Consider the following 14,134-nt stretch of genomic DNA (forward strand, 5'->3'; position numbering starts at 1 on the left):
CTCCAGCCACCACTTACAATGGCCGTCCCGCCCACGACCCCGGGCTGCCCAGGCCTCTCTCCTGCTTCATTCCTCCTTAGTAGTCATCACCACCTTGTGTATCATGGTCTCAGCTGTGGACCATCTCACCTGACCTGCTCCTGACACATGGAGGCCTTCAATAGACATTTGTTTGCTGAGTTCACTCCTTTATCTGTTGAGTGGACATAGCCGAGCACCTCCTACGTGCCAGATACGATGCTGGTTGCAGGCAGTGCACCTGCTTTCACAGACCTCACCATCCACTCCTGAGTCCCTGAATTACAAGTGCAGATGTGCGTGTCCATGTTCTGCACGTGTGTCTTCTGAAGAAACAGTCATTGTTTCTGTTAGTTTCTCTAAGAGAGCTGTGACCCCAAACATAGGGGGTCACCCACCCACCTGCGTAGCCTCCGTGTTTCTCTCAAGTGGACCTGGCGAGGTTCCCTCGCAAGAGGAGAAGCTCACATCCTAGACACCCAAGTTCCCCTCAGGGCACCGGCCCTCATTCTACCACATAACCTCCTGAAAGCACGTTTCCTCTGGCTTTCTCCCAGGCTGTTCGGAACATGACAATTATTTTAACCCCACCCTGGCTAAACACCAAGACCCTGCAATTGAACCCACTGTAGAGGTATTCTGACCTTACCCTTGGCCTGGGCATACTTTAAATATTTAACCCACGTGCTTGTAATAATCTGGTGTTTATTATACAACCACGTGTGTATCTTCTACCACTTAACCTATCACGTTTGGTTTCCAAACCTCAGCAGAGAAGGATGGTGTCAGGCCGTTTCTTATTGGCTTAATAGAGGCATTTCAATATTGTTCCTGATGATGGTGAGGCCGTATGAACCCTGGCTGAGCTCTTCAGATAGACCTGTCCTGGAAAAGGGGGCAGAAAATTGAGGAGACGACCCAGATAATCGAGGCTGACAATTCCAGGCGATTACCGGTACCGATTTGTAGTCCAAACACATTTCAGCACATTCAACCCGCCATCTGACTCTTCACAGGTGGACTTGGATCCGGAAACTACCCGTAGGAGCAGGTTACTATTTTGTCGTTGCCCTGTCCTTTGGCCCGTGGCTTTTCTTCCTGTTTGGGAGGAGTGAGTCTTCGTGGCCCCTCCCCTCTGTGGTCCCCACTCCGTCTCTGCCCCCCCTCCCCTTCCCATAAGAACCGCTCAGCTGGACACCTGCAGGTCCTGGACCCCCTCGGCCGTGTGGCTCGGATTCTGATCGGATTTCTCTGAAGCCGAAAAAACCAAATCTTTTGTTTCTGACAATGGAGACTCAACGTTGGGTCAAACCACGTTTGACCTCGACTGGTCTTTCTAAGTTATTTTGTACATTTTTCAGCAGTGAAACCAAACTGGGTCCTCAGCTTTATTCCCGTTTCTGGCAAGGGAAGAGCCTTTACACAATTGGACATGTTTTGGTTTGTCCTGAGAATTTTAACACGCTTTTGTATAATTTCTACAATACTGTGTAAACATATTTATTTTTGGCTGCTTTTTTTACATTTCAGGTCAAATTTTTTTACAGTGCACTTATTTGTTGAAATAAAGATTGTCACATAATGCTGGTTAAAAAAAAAAAAAAAAGACATGCCTTTTGGGTGCAGAACTGCATGAAAGTTCTATGGCTCAGAAATCCTTGTTCCAAAAAGTGTTTTTAAAATGCTTTCTTTGCGTATGTTAAAGCCCCTTACGTGGTTTATGTGTACTGTTCATGTATCTTTAATTTGTGTCCACACACAGGACACTGTTCATCTCCTTGCTTTTAAAACCCAGCAGCCCTAGACAAAACCCCTTCTACACAGGTTCTAAGATTTCTTGAAAAACATCATCTACCCAAACTTTCCCGGCATTCCCGCGTGAAGCCTTTGCCATTTATCACTCAAACATCTCAATCCGGAGCGGGTAGGACCTCTTGGGACACTCCAGCCCAGCTCCTGAGCTGCTTGCGGCCGAGGCCGGGAGCCAGGGCCGAGGGGCCTCGGCCCCAGACAGGCCTGTGCCTCGGTCCGTTTATTTACATGCCCAACTGAAGCAATGACCCGAACGCTGGGCGTGTGGCGTGTCTGAGACCTCAGGACACCAAATTATCTGCCGGCCCTCACCCCGCTGGGTAAACTTCAAAGGGACACAACTCCCCTTCTTCGTGTTGACCCAGGAAGAACACTTGTCCGTAGGTACTCCTTTAGTTAGTAACCTGGGGCTCCAAGCCTGGAGCTGAGACCAGGCACGGATTCCTTTCTGCTCTGAGGACAAAGTTCAGACTCCTTCCTGTGGCCTCCAGGGCCCTGAGGGATCAGGCTCCCGGCCTCTCCGCATCCCTCCTGTGCGTCCTCTGGGTCCTCGGATGGGCAGTACTCCCTCCACCCCCAGGCCCTGCACTGCTCTTCCCCAGCCTCGCCCAGTGAACCCTCAGCATCCCTTCACATCTCAGCCTGGAGGTCCCTTCTTTGGGGTGACCTTTCGGACGCATGCTCCTAGGCTCAGCCCCGGTTCAACACGGACCCAAAATCATCAGACACGGTTAGCAGGAAATACACAAATTATTGATACCATTGTGTTATTTTAAAGATTCTGACTCTATTTGTTATTAGCCTTAAAATTCAAGTTCCTGAAAACTGTCAGCTGCAAGTACGGATGTCACGGGGTCCTGGGATCTGCCAGCTGTGTCCTTATGACTTAGCACCATGGGCACGGGTTCAGGAGTGACCACACGTGACAGCTCGAGAGGCCCCTGGAGCACGAAAGGAAAGTGGAAGAAGGAGGCTGAGAGTCAGGGGGAGATGCTGACCGAGATGTGGGAAGGAAGCCAATGCCCCCAGAGCTAATATCGGGGTGGGGTTCAGGGCTCGTGGAGCAGTGGGCGTGTGATCACAGAAATATGCTGCCTGAGTTGTCCCTCTTCGTAAATTATCAAGCTGAACTTTTCTAAAACTTTAGAACATTCTGAAAACTAGTCATACTTGTTTAGACTTTCAGGAAGTTCCCCATTCAGTCCAGGAAAACAAGATTTCACCTGGTGGGTCTTTACCAAGATCTGAGCCTTGAGCTGTAAACCTGGGAGACAGAAAGAAAAGTCAGCGCCTTCTCTGCAGTTTTCCAAGGTTATTTAGTGAGAGGAGAGGCGGTTCCTCTCCGACCTTTTATCGCTAAAGAGGAGAGTGTCTGATAACTGATTTCCAGTTCAGCGGTTTCTCTCGGCAAGTGTTGAGTTTTGCTGCCCTTGAACTGAGGGTAAAGCCCCTCCCGTCACCTGGAGCTGGGAGGGAGCCCTCGGGGGAGACAAGGGGCTCATTGTGGGCAGTGGCCTCCGTCCACACTGCAGGGAGAAGATATCCCGAGGATGAAAGAGAAACACAAGGAGAGAGACCGGCACCGACTGGAGGGCAGCCTCCCTCGTGTGGCCCGATGCCTCTCGGGAGGTTGTCTTCAAAGCCCTGTCAAGCGCATCACCCTCTGCTGGGGAACCTTCCAGCTGCCGCCTGACGGCACGGAGAAGCTACCAGCCTTTCTTATTTTTTTCTTTCACAAATTGCACAGCAATGTGTCACAAAAGACAACTTTCTCTCCAGAAAAGGTGAAGCATGCCCTCAGGGCTGCACAGCATCACAGCTTCAAGACAGCGGTCCAGAGTTTGGTGTCCTCCCTCTGTGCCTCGTGAGTAAATAAAACCCTTGCCCGAAAATCAAAATGCACGCTCCTGGAAGCTTCGGTGAAAGGTGAGGGACAGCCATCCTTGGGCAGAGAGGTCTGGGCACTTGCAGGTCACCGCCTGTCCCCTTCTTCCTTCCTGCATTGTCACATCCACAAACCAGGAGGCAGAGACCAAAAGCTTCCCCACCAGCATCTGCCAAGTTCTGACCTTTGACCTCAGCAACCCACAGCCAATAACAAGCTGTAGCGCAAAACCCTTTCAAAGCCAGAGTAAGTTACTACCTTTTCTTCTTAAATTGTAAACTATTTATGATCGTTAATGAAACACGCGCTCCAGTGTCAAGGAAACAGAGTGTTTTTTGTAGGAGATAAACCCTCATGAAAATGTTTAATTCGAGTGTTTAGTATTTTAATCATGCTAAAAATTAAGCGCCCTTTCATGACAAACACATTTTGTGGGGCAAAGAGATGGGACACAAGGGTCCACTTGAATAATTAAATCATTGGTCTTTATGATATTGAAATGATTGTCAGAAAGGGGGAAACACAAAGTAGCTCTCTGTGATCATGTCCGTACAAATCAGTGCTTGATGGAATCCTTTTCGTTCTTTGGGGTTCCTTTTCCTTTATTTTTACTGAATTCAGTCAAATGGTTTGTGGATGTCACCACAACCTGAGAATGTGTATTCGCAAGACCAAAATAAATTATGAATCACTAATTTAGGGGGAAAAAAGAGAACACCAGCTAGTCATGAGCATGACACAGCAGTTCCACGGGATGGCTTGTATGCTGAGGCAAGACTTTACAGCATGGAAAAGCCCCAAAGTTGTCCAGCACAGAAATCCTCAGGTCACTCTAAGTCCTCCCCCCAAAAAGATTTCCTATCATAGTTTTTGGAAGATCTCAGTGATGGGACTCAGAGAGTTACAGTATCTGAATCCTAGGTTGAACTCCAGCCCTGAAACACCTGGATTCCGTGACAGAATAAAAAACAAGAGGCTTGGAATTCAAGAGGTCAAAACAATAAATGGCCTGGTGAGCTCTTTGGTCTAGATTTCTAAAATCATGTGGAATTGGGGAACTTGAACGTCTCCCCAAATAAAGTATAACTTAACACTGAGGGAAGCCGCAGATCCTGCTGGAACCGACCACTGGGTTAGAAACCCAGATCCTGACACTGCCACCAACACAGCACCAGGGGAAGCCACCAGCTTCTGGGCAAGTTTCCCCAACTGTGAAATAGCTGTGATATTGGTTCTGCTGACCCCACAGTGAAGAGAGAAAAATGACATTGTTTTGAGTTTGTTGGAAGGAAGATATTTGAAGATTTAAAACTAAAAAATGTTTGTTCACTGTGTACAAGATACTACAAATTATAGTCGTTCATGTTTTAAAGTAAGCCCATGACCTGAGATCCCTCCTTGCTTGGGAGAAGCCTTGGGATTTTCATTACATCAGGCTCTGTGTGTGTGTCTGCATGCATATGTGTGTGCGTGTGTGCATGTGTGAGTGTGTGCATGTGTGAGTGTGTGCATGTGTGTGTTGAGTGTGTGCGTGTGTGCATGTGTGAGTGTGTGCGTGTGTGTGCATGTGTGAGTGTGCGCATGTGTGCGTTGCAGGGGAAGGGGGGTGCTTGTGAGAGTTTCCATTTTCCTGCCTTGCAGAAACAGCAGCAGCTGAAAACGGTCAGAACCGTTTAGGAGTGTGGACCATCACCAGAATTCCAAGGAAACGTAGCTTTTTTTTCTGATGGGAGAAGGTGACAAGAGCCTGAGAAATGGGAAAAGTTCCTTGATTTGGTCTGTAGGGTTAGAAGAAAATGTTCAACCCCTTGAACGCACTGCAGAAAGCACCCCTCACCCGGCGTGCCCGTCCTCCAGAATTGAAGGGATTCATGCACACCTGTTGCTTTTCAGAAGTTCCTCAAGGGCTTTCCAGAGTTTGGAGAGAAATGCACATCCTTTCCCGAGACCAAGCTAAGGAGTTATTGACCTGAACAATGAAGGTCCTCCATTCCTCTCATCTGGGAAGGCCCAGACTTTTCCAGCCATTGAATACAGTTTGTTTTCCAAAATGTTAGGGTTCTGAACCTGGAACAGCTGTGATAAAATAAAAATGGTGAAAAATTCTTCAGAGGAATAAAGGCAGGGGAGCTGGCGGCTTCTTCTCAGAATCAGAGACAAAGGGAAATTGAGGGCAGCGGGAAAGGGGCCCCTTGGGCAGCTGTACCACAGAAGCGGTGTGAAATTCCCCCTCTCCTTCCTGTGGATTAAAGACAATGCTACCTCCTCATCGGGATGCTGAACCTGCCTCGAAGACGAAAAGCTTTATGAGCTGTTCCTACGGTAACTGCCACCAGCACCCGTTTTATCAGCGAGGGTGGTTTGCCGTAGGCCTGAAGCCAACCAACAGTGGGTGACCTTTCAACTCACCAAAGGTCCAGAGTTACCTGCTTGTCACCGAGTAAAGTGTTAGACGCCACTTAGGAGGAAAGAATTCTGAGAGCGTATGTAACGCTGAGATGGATCCAAAGCCTTTCAGAGATGTTTTAAATCCTGGAGTTCCAGCAGCAAGCTGTCTCTGGCCACCAGATTCTAACAGAACCCCTCCCGCCCACCCAATGCAGAGCCCCGTGGTTTCCCTTTACTGTCGTTTGTTTAAACTTGAGGTACCTTCTTTGTGTTTGTTTACCAATAACCGTCTGTCTTCTCTGACAAACATCTAGCTCTTAAGGAGGCTGGTTAAAGGCCTGTCTTCTTCCTCATTTCCTAGTGCCTGACACAGGCATGGCACCCAGTAGGTGCTTAGCAAATACCTGCGGAAGAAATAAATGAAACAATTCCTGGGTAAGTGTTCGAATAGTGAAACTGATCACTGGGGTCCACGGCACATCATGGGGGTTTTGTCCTTTCCTCTGTCACACTGTGAAGAACCACCCTGACTTGGGCAGCCACTGGAACCAGTGTTGGCTTCAGTGAGTGGGCAGGACTGCCAGTGTCATCATTTTTCCCAGACATGACTGTTGGAAACCACTGCACCGAGAACAGCAGCCAAAGGACATGTAGACGACGTGAAGTCCTTCTGTCTCAAAAACAAAATACCTCCCCCGTTAAGTCAAGGGTGTCCAGATCTACAGAGGACAGTGAAACAGCAGACTTCTGGATACAGGAGCTTGTGTGCTGCACTGGGGAACATGACTGACTGGTTATTCTTTTCACCAGAAACTATAAAGTGGAAGCTTCAATTAGATTTGAGATATGATACAGAATATTTAAAAGCCTGGAGCTAAAATCACTATTTGATGTAAGTCAGCCTTCTCTCAATTTTCGTTTTTTATTCTAGATTTTTCCCTCGACCTGTCTGGGGGATCGTTTGTAGGATCCTAATGATGACGTCCGGATTCTCCTTCAACAGGTCCCATTTTCTTCTGTTTCCCACATCATTGCCTCCTATGTTCAAATGCTCTATTGTTCGTTGGCCATAAAACTTTCAACCACCCTTGCATTGCCAGGTACAGTGGCTACCTGGGTAAGCCCATGTAAGAAACCAGATTATTCTTCTTTCAGAGACCTAACAATTTATTATTTCTACCAATGTGTTAAATCTTAGGTGCGCAGCACTGATTTTTGTACCCAACACGACAAGAACAGCACCTCATTGGGCAAATCTCATTGTTACAAATATGTTCCAACAAAAACTCTTAGTAGACATTTCTTGGACATTTTGGATATTGCAACAAGCATTTCCCTGGCCACCAGGTGTTACCTGGAGGTACATAAGAGACATAAAAAGTTACAAACAATTACACATCCACATAGATCCCATCACCAAAGTCCTCCATTTTTCAAAGAGCATCATGTGAGGCGGACTCATTTTCTGCGTCTCACACAGTCACTTAGCCTCAGGTTCTGAGACGTCTTTCCCCAGGTACCTGGAGCAAGGCTTCTGGAATCAGAGCAGCCTGAGTTTTAACCCTGACTCTGCCGCCTGACCTGCTTTCCTCGGCGAACCCATGGGGTTTGGGTATGTCATCCAGACCTCATGGAAGCCGGTCATTTATGGACTCCACAACTCCTGCCTGGTTGCAGACTGTTTAGTTACGAATAAAATCAAATTACTTGGAGGAAACAGCACAGAGAGTCCTGGAGCCCAGCAGGCTATAACGTGCCCTGCTCTGGCTTTGCAGGTTCATCATCATGCTCACCCCTCCAGGGCTGTATCCGAGCTCTGGATTCGGGAACATTCTACGTGTTGAGTGGTGTGCCCGCCTAAGATACGTCAGTCACTCCCAAACGAACCGCTGCTCCATCTAACCTGGCTGGAGTTGCCAAATTTAGCAAATAAAAATCCAGGTAAAACTGAATTCCAGAAAAACAATGGATAATTCCTCAGTATGAATACAACCCATGCAATCTTTGGGACATACTTATACTAAACAATGTTCTGTTCTTCATCCAAAAATCAGAGTTAACTGGGTATCCTGTATTTGACCTGGCAACCCTCAACCTGATGCTTGCGATTGTTTGTTATCCTTTCAGTGTTCGAAAGAAGACAGGTGCATCTCAAACATGCAACATAAAAATATAAACACTAACTGAAAAATGAAAAATTTAGTTAATGCATTCTGATCTGAAGAATGTGGAATAAGCATCATAGCAGCTGCTCTTTATGAAGCACTTAGTTTTCAGACTTTATTTCCACAATAAATGTGTGAGGCAAACGCTGCCATCCCTATTTTATTGATGGTGAGGCCTTGATCCGTGTTGGCCCAAAAGGTACCATCTGAAAACACAACGAGACTTTTAACCCAGTCCCGAGGCAGCTGCAGGACTTTGGGGGAGCGTTGGAGCCAAAGACGGTGACCGATGTCACCATGTCACCATCCTTGGTGTGCACAGCCAGCATCACCTCTCAGGAAGCCAGACGCCACCTCGTTGGTGATGCCATCGGGATGATTTTCAGGATGTCTGGTGTAGCCCCTTTGGGAGGATCTGTACATGTGACACCCTACAGAACCCACCCCTTGGGTGACTGCATGGCTTTTCTCCGTTCTCATCTGACTCGTCTGTGGGCACTTCCGGCCCCAGGGAATCAAGCAAACCGCACTCACCACTTGCACTCTTCGGGGGTCCATGTGCTTTTTTTGTGCTCAGCAGGATAACTTGGACTCTTGGGGAAATGAGAGAGAGAACTCTGTCCCCGAGCCTCCCCACTGCTGACCACTGGACGAAGAAACCGCACGGTCGCAGCCAACCCCTCCTTAACGAGTGGGAAGTCAACCCAGAGAGAAAGTGTTAGAAGAACAGCTGCCCTCTTTCCAGGGACAGTCTGGTGCTGGGCGCTGACGGCCGGGCAGGGAGACACAACACAACACGGCACGACATCGTCGTGAAAGGCGGGAAGTCGCCTCTCCACCTCATCTGACATCTAAAGGCAAATCACCAAGGCAGGGAGCGGCCTCCTTCACGAGAGAAGAGATTGCCCTGGGGCTGCTGGGGTCACTCACGCGGGGTAAGTTTAGAGCCTGGCTGTCTCGTCGCACTTGCAGTTCTGTGACGTCTGAGAACGAGCGCATGGTGGAGCCTCCCAGCTCCAGTCGACGCTCCCCACATGCTAGTCCCAGCTTGGCCCATCTTGTGTGTCACATGGCCTGGCCCTTCACAGAAGGCGACATGTGTGGGATGAGATGACATCTTTGCAAAACACCAGAAGGCTTCAGATGGCCAGGGTCCGGGTCGGCTGGCTGGGCGAGCATGGCTTCCTGTGGCTGCAGCACTGGCTAAATGGAGAAGGGAAATTACAGGGGAGAGACAGGGCTGCTAAAAAAGAACAAGAACGAGGCCAAGTCCTTTCTCCCTGTTTATAGTATCGCCACCTTCATGCAACCCCGGGTTCAAGGAAGCCGGGCTGAAGCCTTGCCCTTGGCAAAGGAACAGGAGGGTGAAGCAAGTGTGTCCGTGACCCCGGTACGGAGACCGCTGACAGCCAAGTACACGGGAAACTCCCATGACCCGGGGAAGCTTGTCAGTTTCGCTCCCTATAGGAACATGCCCCATGGGGTTCTGTGTTCAGCCATGTGAACTGTGAAGCACTCAAGTTCAAGCTCCGTCTGCAGACCCCCATCTGTTCTCACTCCGTCTCAGGACGCCCCCTGCCCTCCTGTCCAACGGGATGCCCAGTTAGCCACGAAGACTTTCCCAGATGCTGGAGTCATGGAAATCGTATGACATACGGAAGAAGAATAAAAACGTTGGTCCACAAGTGACCTGTGTGTAAATTAATTCCACTGGACAGCAGTGTGTCTCGGGCAATATCTCCCAGAATGAGCTACCACAGCCGTGCGTGGCCATAGGTTATTGCTGTCTGCCCGCTGCAGGGTCAGGACTGTAGGCAACAGGATGGAGAGCGAAGGGCTGTGGCCAGGCCTTTCCGTCCTGCTCACCAGCTCCGATGGCTTCCAAGTCCAAACCTGCAGGCCTCAGCCCGACTCTGCGCTGAGCGAGAGGAGATGCGCTTCTCTATCATCTCAGCTGCACAGCTCAGCCTGACCCCAGAGCTCAGAGGAGCAGAACAGGGTGAGGGTCGGCACAGCCCTTGCGGGCCCCGGCCCGGAGCTCCATGGAAGGTGCCTGGAGCCACTTAATATGGTGTTTGAGGCTCATTCATGTCGGTGTCTTCTTCTCATTTGAGAGCCTGCAGAAAGCAATGCCCCTGGGAAAGCAGGAACAGTCCATACAAAGTCTGGGATGATTACTGGGGGAGGGGGTGGAGAGTGAGAGGAAAACAAAGGAAGGTGCTAAATCAGGCCGTTGTAAAAGGCCTTGAGGATCCACAGAGAAACATTTCGGGCACCAAAAGGGATTTACCGACTCCTCAGAAAGGTCTCCAAGTCAGACCTCCGGTTCGTCCAACATATTTTGGAGATGCTGATTTATGTAGCATCAGATGTTTGCACGTCAGTGGACGCTTTGAACAGATCCCAGGAACACAGACCACTTATGAGCAGACACAAAGAAGTGTCCTGTGGTGGGATTCGGACAGACCTCAAAGGGTGTCCGTTTCCCCTCTGCTCATGTGCCACCCAGAGACCCACCTGGGGTCAACAGGTGTGATGGGGTTGAAACACCTCACCCGCTGTGCATTTAACTCAGACGTGCCTGAAAATGCAAAGCACTGCTATTAGACTGGCCTTTGAATCAGACCACTGAAACAGTCTTTTAAGCAGTGCCCAGCCTCTCTCAGATTAAAGAGCCCGTCTCCTAGAGCTGCTCCCCTGCTTATGTCCCTAAGAAGGCATCCGGGTGGAGGGGGGAACTGGCATATCTTCATGTTGGGAGGCGGAGTCCCCTTGACCTATGGTTGGTCCTCAGGGGTGTGTTGGTGGTGTCACTGGTCTTCAAGGCACTGGCTCTGGTCCCACTGGACCCCACATGCCTGGGGAACTCGTGAGGAGCCCCAGGTTCCACTCCTGCTGCTGGGAGCTTGGGCCCCGTTCTCCTTGCTCACTGGCCTCCTTCAGCCCTTGGTCCTGGGGGCCCAGACCATGCCCACGTCGCCTCTCACATTCAGGCCCCTGCGGGGATGTGCCCTCCTCCCATCTCCTCTCCATACACCTTGGACACCCTCCCTCCTGGTCTCTCCGCCATCAGCAGGGGGACACCTTCCCTTCGTGGGGAAGAGTCTCTAGGACCAGACGTCTAAGCTGCCTCTTGATGTCCTAGAGGAGGGGAAGAAAGAATTCAGGCAATTCCTTTCCATGGAGCAACAGGATTTAGAGTTTGGGGAAACTACTTAAACTGTCAGCATAGGTAACAAAAGAAAAGCCAATTTTTATGACTAAGAACAGAAAGCATCTCACTTAGTTTTAGTCCCTAGTCACTTATTAAAAATTAATTTTCTCCTACGTGAGTGTCTGTCTCAAACTTCAGCCATGTCGGATTATGTCTTTTTTTCTCTTTTTCTGATAATAGATATATGGAGAATATGTCTTTCTGTGGAACAAGAAATTAGGTGAAATCATGGCAAAATATGCACTGTTTCCAGAAGTCCATATTCATTTTTGGACTGTGGGTTCTTTTCTGCCCAAGTACCTCAAATGTTTCAGTGAAGTCAACTCCTGAAGGTTTGTCTCTCTTAACCTCAATGCTTAGAGGGAAAATAACAGTGTCAACAGCAACTATAAGAAAATCCAAACAGAATATTCTATGAGATTGCAGCTACATGAACAGATGCTTTCCAAAGTTGGAAACACGCTCTCACCAAGGAGGGCACCGCCCCACAGTGGACGTACGCATGAATTTGGAGCGTTGCATCTGTTTGTCCCTTTGATGGTCGGAATAGAGTAAAGAGAACGTTCTGGAGCCAGTCTTCAGTAGCCCACAGGATGGGGAACAGGGTTGGAAATGGACCAGAAAGCCGGTGAAGACACAGGCGTGACCTCCCACGGTAAAGGGCAGACAGTCTGCAGAGAAACATTCTAGGTACAGAAGACAGGCTTCTGTGCTACGTGTGGAAAGGAAACGCTGAAGTATTTGTAAAAGTATGAAACCTGAAGAATGATTAGAAAGAAACGTGAATGTCTTCATCACTCACTACTTTGTTTCTTCATCACTCCAAGAAATAATATGTCCTTCAAGATAGTTCTAAGAAGCTAAAGCACAGATCTGGTAAAAGATGAAGAAGTACCGCTCTGGATTTGGAATCGGATGTTTTGGGATTTATACTGACATTTCCACGGCCACCTCTGCCACCACCACATATTGGCTTTGTGACCCGAGGTTTCCCAGCCTCAACCAGCACCTGCCCACAGTGTTAACTGTAGGATTAAATGAGATGATAGATGTAAAGTACACATCATATGCGCTAAGTGCCTGGCAGACAGAAAGTACTCCAAAAAAGAGCATCTCTTCGTTTATTATTTTGTAAATCTGTATTTTACACCTTAACCTAGTCCGTCTTCATCTACCTAGTTTATGCAAAAGGCAGCAGGGGGTTGGTGGCTTTAGTGCTAAATGAGATGGTGTTGGCAGAGGTGCAGGCCCGGTGCCCGATCCCATCCACGTGCACCCGAGACAGCAGGACTGAGCAAACTGCCTTGAGTCCCAGAGGTCCTTCACTAAGTGCCTCCCAAAATGGAGACTCAGCTTGAGGGCTTCTGACTTTAGGCCTGGGGACTCCTTCCAATTCGCTATTCTGACATTCAAAGGGAGGGATCAGAGGATGTAAACTTTTTCTTGTTCCTTTACAGAGAAAATGAAACCTTTAGGAAGGTCCTAGTCAGCTATCACAAGGCGTCTGTTCACGACGTAGCAGGGTCCTCTGTGCTTTCCCGTCAATCAACCCGCTTAGGTCAGCCTGAGCTGCGGGAACCGTCTGGAAGGTTGCATGGGAGCTGATTCAACCCCTAAATGCACATGGTGTTCGTTTTGAGGCTGTCGGTTAGGGTGGAATCGGTTACTTCCCAATTCAGGGGAAACTGCAGGGAAAAGCTCATCTGGTCATCAAGGGCCCGACTCACGGACACACACCACCCATCTTAAATCCGCCGCAGAGAAGCATCCAGGCTGGCAATGTTGAGGCCCCATAGTCCAGCAGGGGTGAGGCTTCCAGGGCAGCGGCCGAAGCTTTACCCACACCCAGGCATTGGCCACAGACCTTCAGACGTGGGACCGTTCACCCTTGACAAGCCACTGAGAGAACCAGTTGGTCTGACTTGCTGTACTTTAATAAGTGCTTCTTGAAGCTCTGTCTGATCTGAACGACCACTTCTAGATGCTGCTTTGTGGCTTATTCTGCACAGATAAGGGACATACCAATCCCGCGGTGAAAGCAAAATGAATAAATAAAGCCTCCGATCTTTCTAAAAAATGTACATATATATAAGTTTATTAAAACTTTGGAAATATTAAACAATTTATCGAAATCAGAGCAATAGGTAAACTCTTAATATCTTAACTCTGGAAACCTAGAAGTCCCAGGAATGAGATTTTGGAGGATTTAGAAAGAATTTCTTATGAAAGGTTCTCCTACTGCATTCTTTGTTAACCTGGAACCTGGACCACTTTGGGTATCATTTCTCCCTGAATGATTGTCGTGACAAATGTCTGCTCTAAAACCTGTCCCGGCCCAGGGGAAGGGTAGTGAACGGGGAAGGGGAGGCTTAGTTTCCGACGCACCATCCACCCCCGACCCAGCGTTTAATCTCTAAACGGTTTACGTGTACTGTCTGTGGTCGGCGGCGGCTCTTTCTAACCCACACTGGAGTCTGCTCAGAAGCTGCCCATCCTTTTCCAAGGAACTGTCACTGGCCCACCCCGCTTTCCTGGCACCCTCCCAGCCTCCGCTCCCCGTTAGGATGAATTCCCACTCAAATCCTCGCCCACTTCCCAGGATGAGATACAGGCCAAGCGCCTTCTCTTCTGAACACACGCCTCCCAGACAAG

Source organism: Monodon monoceros, unplaced genomic scaffold, assembly GCF_005190385.1.
Source record: "Monodon monoceros isolate NGI ecotype Baffin Bay Population unplaced genomic scaffold, NGI_Narwhal_1 Super_Scaffold_8, whole genome shotgun sequence".
Classification (NCBI taxonomy): Eukaryota; Metazoa; Chordata; class Mammalia; order Artiodactyla; family Monodontidae; genus Monodon; species Monodon monoceros.